At 49.5% G+C, this 5,725-nt stretch overlaps 1 long non-coding RNA gene across 1 annotated transcript; it reads left to right on the forward strand.

The window, feature by feature from the left end:
- Window positions 1–365: 365 nt before the first annotated feature.
- LOC307008658 lies at window positions 366–1,771 on the forward strand. Its single transcript, XR_013799871.1, has 2 exons — window positions 366–520; window positions 591–1,771. It is a non-coding gene; the product is annotated as an uncharacterized lncRNA (long non-coding RNA).
- Window positions 1,772–5,725: the final 3,954 nt, after the last annotated feature.

Below are 5,725 nucleotides of genomic sequence, written 5' to 3' on the forward strand. Positions count from 1 at the left end.
TTGTCTTGGTACTGATGCTTCAGTGCACATATACAAATACAACAAGAAATATCGTAATAAAGTGTAAGAATAAAAAATATAAAAGTATTAAGACAGTTAGGTTTAGTCATAATAAATAATAAATATTTGCAGAATATAATGAATAATATGAATAAATATCAACTGAATTTACAAAGATATTGCACTAAGCAGTAGGGTATTGCACTAACAGGCATACTGTATGTGTTGGGAGGCATTTAACCATTTAAGAGGGATATGTGGGATATGTCCCTGTGCCTTGATGTTTCTGTTACAAACTGATCCGAGACTTGGGTTGAAGATCCAAATGCAGCTTTATTAGTGTGGCCGGATAAGTGATGTGGCCTGCTGATTGGTCCTTGTTGAGCGGGGCTTGGATACTCCAATCGGGGGAAGCGGCCGTAATATTTAAGGACCCTTATTTTGACGGGTTTACGGGTCCTCGTAGGTCTGGGATTCTTCACTTCCGGGCAGTTTGTTTCGGTTCTCGGTCCCCTTTAAGGTATGTTTACACTCTCTCTTCCTGGCGTTGTAAATACACGGATTATTTTAGTAATGTGCTTCATTTATAGTTTATAGCGGGGCTGGTGGCGATGGCGTTGTAATAGGTTTCTGGCGGAGTTGCTTTCAGGTACGTTGATGTTTACTACTTAAGCTCTATCGCGGTGTTTGAGGTAATTATTATGTCACATTTAGCAGTAAGAACGCGCTGGCAGATGCGGGTGAACGCTGGCCGGTAAACAGAGCCGCAGCATTGGTTGTGAGTAGCCATGCAGCGCTGCGTTCGATCGTGATTCTGCCTAAACCGTAAGTAACCTCTCCCTTGTTCACATTCGGTGTTCGGGACATTTAGGTTGACTTGTGTCTCTTTGTTGAAGGTGAATGGTGAATGGATTATAGCGGTCATTAATCCATAGTGGAGAACGCTGCACGTGACGCCGCTGCTGTTTTGCTTCCCTTTAGTTTGTTACTGTGTATTTGTGCTGCTGGACTAACGCCTGGTGATTTATCTGGCAGATATGTTGGAAGGCTAGTTTTCTAGCTTTGCGTCTGCCCAGCTGCTTACCCGGGTTATTTTGTTTGTTTATACAGTTTATTTTCTTTTTGTTTTGTTTTGCCGGGTTGTTTTCTATATTGTTTCTTTTGAACTTTGGTTTTGTTTAATAGTGATTTATTTTGTGGTATATCCTGTCCGTGTCATTACTTGTGAGCAGTTTTCTTGTTCATGATTATACTATAAGTTTGTAAATGTTTGTTTTTCTTCATCCCCGGTCCTGTTATTTTTGTGCCACTAGTCACTGAGTGCCAGCTTGAGCGGCGTGAGGCACTATTAGGGGGTGGAGTATTATAGCTGCCATATTTGGTGGCTTTGCTTCAGTTTCTTTTCATTATTTTGTGTATTTTATTTTGATGGTTAATTCGAGTCCCTTTCTTCTCTCTCTCCAGGAGCCAGTGAGGATTTGGCGTGGAACGGGGGAGGCTAGCTGCTTCGTTCAAGTGGCCTGCTATACCGTGTGCTACCCTGGGCTTTACACCGTGTGCTGTGTGTGCTGTCAAGGCTTCCTTTTGGTGTGGGTGTGCGGGTTTGATTTGCTGTGACTTAAGGTGGGTGTGGGACCACCTCTCGACTTGCAGCCGGCCTGCCCTGTTCCCGCCAAGCTTGGCTTGGAGAAGTTATTTGTTACATGTATGAGTCCTGAAAGTGATTTTATTGGTGCTGATCATTTTATAATAAAGTATTTTTTGTATTGCCCCTCACGTCTCCGGTCTTCTGCCTGTACCAAATGGTAAAACTTACCTGTGTGTCTGTTCTTGGGAGTTATTTCCCTGGTGCCCCCAGGGTGGCGTAGTCGGATTCAAATTTGAGATTGACCATACTCTCTGCTGGAGTTACCGCCACATTTGGCGTAGTCGGCAGGGTTTACCGGGTCAGGCATAGATTTAAGTGAGACGAGGGGGTAATTTGGTGTTTAATGTGATATTGGTTGTTGTTTTTTCATTTTTTTTCCTTTTCAGAAGCAAAGCAGCAGCGTGCGTCCCGACCCTTTGGGCAAGCGGTATCTCTTTATCGGTGGCCTTTTTCCATCTTTGGGGTGAGTGTAGCTATGACCAGTATGGAGGATGAGATGCAGGAGTTGCGTGAAATAGTGGCGCAGTTGAGAGCAGATAATGACCGTTTGCGTCGTGAAAGGGAGCAGGGGCCAGGTGAGTTACCTGGTCCTAGCACCGTTCCCGTGGTTGCTCCTGCAGTGGTGCCTGACCCTCCTCAGTCAGTCGGAACTAATTTTGTCGTGCCGGAGCGGCTTGTTTGTGTGCCTAGGGACAGACGATGCCCGAAATTTAGTGGCAAATCCGGCACCGGTGTTGACGAGTGGGTGGAGGAGGCTGAGGCATGCATGCGGATTCGTTATTTGTCTAGAACAGATAAAGCGTTCTTTCTCTTTGACCACTTGGAAGGGGAAGCGCGGGAGGAGATTAGACATCGTTCCAGTGAAGAACGGGGAGATCCGGATAGGGTTATTACGATCTTGCGCGAGTTGTATGGTTGCTCCCAATCCTATGTTGCACTTCAAGAAGCCTTTTTCTCCAGGAGACAGCAGGACGGGGAATCTCTGTTAGAGTTTTCCCTGGGCTTGATGACTCTCCTGGAGAGGGTTAAACAACAATCATCCAATGCCATCCCTAACTCTGAAATTGTGTTGCGCGATCAGTTTGTAGAGTACGTTGCTGATAGCTCCCTCCGCCGGGAACTGAAGCAGTTTGTTCGCCGCCAGCCCGAATCCAGCCTTTTGGTAGTGCGTGGGGAAGCAATTAGGTGGGAGCGGGAGGGAATGCCAGGGGGTGCAAGGGGTAGGAGTCAGTCTGTTCCAATGGCCTACGGTATCCAGTATGGAGTACAGGGGCATTCTCAGTCAGAGTTGAGTGAGCTGCGGGAGATGTTAAAATCACAGCAGAAACAGCTAGATCAACTCACTCAGAGTGTTGCAGGCATGCGTTTTCCCCCGAGTGTTCGTCGACCTTCCCGGACCGAGGCGTTACTCTGTCGTCGGTGTCAACAACCAGGCCATTTTGCCCGCGAATGCGATGGCGAACGTGTACTCCTTCCTCCTTTAGTTCGCCGAGAGTCGCCTCCTAGGACGAGGATGGGTCAGACTTTTTCCCGACCGACGGAAAACTAGGTCCCGCCGAACTGCAGAGTCACAGTTCGGTAGGGAAAGATCGAGACTCCAAGACATTGGGCCCCCTACCCCGATTAATGGCGTCGTGTCCGCACCTGGTTGTTGATATGGGGGGCGTGCGGGTGCCCTGTTTGATTGATACTGGCTCCATGGTGTCTACTGTTACGGAAAGTTGTTTTCTAGAGCAGTTTGCACCACGTGGTCAGGATCATCTCAGGGCATGTCAGTGGTTGCAGCTCCAAGCGGCCAATGGGTCGTTGATACCGTATGTGGGTTATCTTGAGCTGGACGTAGAACTGTGTGGTCAGGTAATTCCAGGGTGTGGCGTGCTGGTTGTCAGAGATCCTCCTGGTGGCACTGGGGCTCAAGTCCCTGGTATTTTGGGGATGAATGTGTTGGGCCGGTGCTATCAGGAACTCTTTGGGCAGCACGGCCCGTCCCTTTTTGATGCACCATCAGTGTCAGAGGCCTCCAGGCCAGTGTTTCAAGCAATGCAACACTGTCACCAGGTGAGGGCTACCCCGCAAGATGGCCAGATAGGCAAGGTTCGGTTGCGGGGTCGTAGGGCATGTCGTATTCCGGGCGGCACCATGAAAGTCGTGGCCGCCACTTGTTCCGGACACTTTGCTGGGGACGCTGTGCTTTTTGAACCTCCAGAAATGGGTTTGCCTGCGGGTCTTTTGGCGTCATCTGCGTTAATGCGGGTAACCCGAGGCACTGTGTATGTACCAGTCGTCAATGTAGGTAAAACTGATATAATGCTTTTTCGTAACTCCGTTTTGGGCACTTTGCACCGGGTATTTATTGTGAGCCTGCCCCAGGGCGTCTCGGAAGTTAAATCTGTTTCGGCGTCAGTGAATCTTCAGATTCCCACACTTCTTCCTTCAGTGCAGGAACAAATCAAGCATTTTGATTTGTCTGTTTTGACAGTGACTGAACAAGAACGGGTGAGGTCTCTGTTGTTAAAGTTTCATATGGTTTTCTCTGCGTACGACGGCGATTTGGGGTGTACCCAACTCCTCTCTCATGATATCCCTTTGATAGATTCGGTCCCAGTCCGACAACGTTACCGGCGGATACCTCCGTCGGAGTATGATGTGGTAAAAACGCATATAAACCAGTTGCTGGATACCAGCATTATTAGAGAGAGTTGTAGTCCTTACGCCTCCCCCATTGTGTTGGCCAAAAAGAAGGATGGTACGTTACGTATGTGCGTGGACTATCGCCAGCTGAACACAAAAACCCGGAAAGATGCTTTTCCTCTGCCGCGAATAGAGGAAACCTTGGACTCACTTACGGGGGCCCGGTGGTTTTCCACCATGGACCTCACCAGTGGGTACAACCAGGTTCCTGTCACGGAGGGTGATAAACACAAGACCGCCTTTTGTACTCCTTTCGGTCTTTTCGAATGGAACCGTATGCCATTCGGACTCTGCAACGCCCCAAGCACCTTCCAGAGGTTGATGGAGAGGTTGTTTGGGGACCAGCAGTGTCAGTCCCTTCTTTTGTACTTGGACGATATAGTGGTGTTTTCATCCTCGGTGGAACAACATCTAGAGCGGTTAGAGGTGGTGTTGAGTCGGTTAGAGCGAGAGGGGTTGAAGGCTAAATTGTCTAAATGTACGTTTTTCCAACAGGAGGTAAGTTATCTAGGACACGTAATTTCGGCCAAGGGAGTATCGACAGACCCAAGCAAGATAGAGGCAGTGAAGCAATGGCCGTGCCCTAAAGGGGTGCCCGAGCTCCGTTCGTTCCTGGGTTTCGCCAGTTATTATAGGCGGTTTGTAGAGGGTTTCGCCAAGTTGGCGGCTCCTCTGCACCGGCTGGTAGCGGAGTTTGCTGGTCGTAAGCCCAGAGCCCGAGCGGAGTTAAGTTTTGGTGCGGCATGGATAGAGCAGTGTCAGGGGAGCTTTGAGGAATTGAAGAGTAGGCTCACCTCTGCCCCGGTCTTGGCCTATGCTGATTTCTCCCTTCCCTTTATTTTGGAAGTAGATGCTAGCCATGGAGGTTTGGGAGCGGTGCTGTCCCAGGAACAGGAAGGGAAGGTGCGGCCCATAGCTTATGCTAGCCGCAGTCTTAGGCCCACGGAGCGAAATATGTCAAACTACAGCTCCATGAAGTTGGAGTTTTTGGCGCTTAAGTGGGCCATGACGGAGAAATTCAGAGAATATCTGCTGGGGCAGAGGTGTGTCGTATTCACTGATAACAACCCCCTCAGCCACCTGACTACCGCCAAGCTCGGGGCCACAGAACAGCGGTGGGCTGCGCAATTAGCGGCCTTTGATTTCGAACTAAGGTATCGCTCTGGAAGGAGCAACCGGAACGCGGATGCTCTCTCCCGGCAGGGCCCCTCCATTCCGAGTGAATTGGAGGGGTTACTTCCTGGTACAGCTCTCCCAGCCATCGTAAGGCAGGCTGAGAAGACCGAGGTGGGTTCGCAAGCCGCCGTTACGGCTCTTCCCGGTCTGACCGTGGACATGCAGTCATTGCAGGAGGAGGACCCCGTTATAAGTGAGGTGGTGAGGTTT

The sequence above is a fragment of the Phoxinus phoxinus genome, assembly GCF_949152265.1.
Source record: "Phoxinus phoxinus genome assembly, chromosome: 12".
Classification (NCBI taxonomy): Eukaryota; Metazoa; Chordata; class Actinopteri; order Cypriniformes; family Leuciscidae; genus Phoxinus; species Phoxinus phoxinus.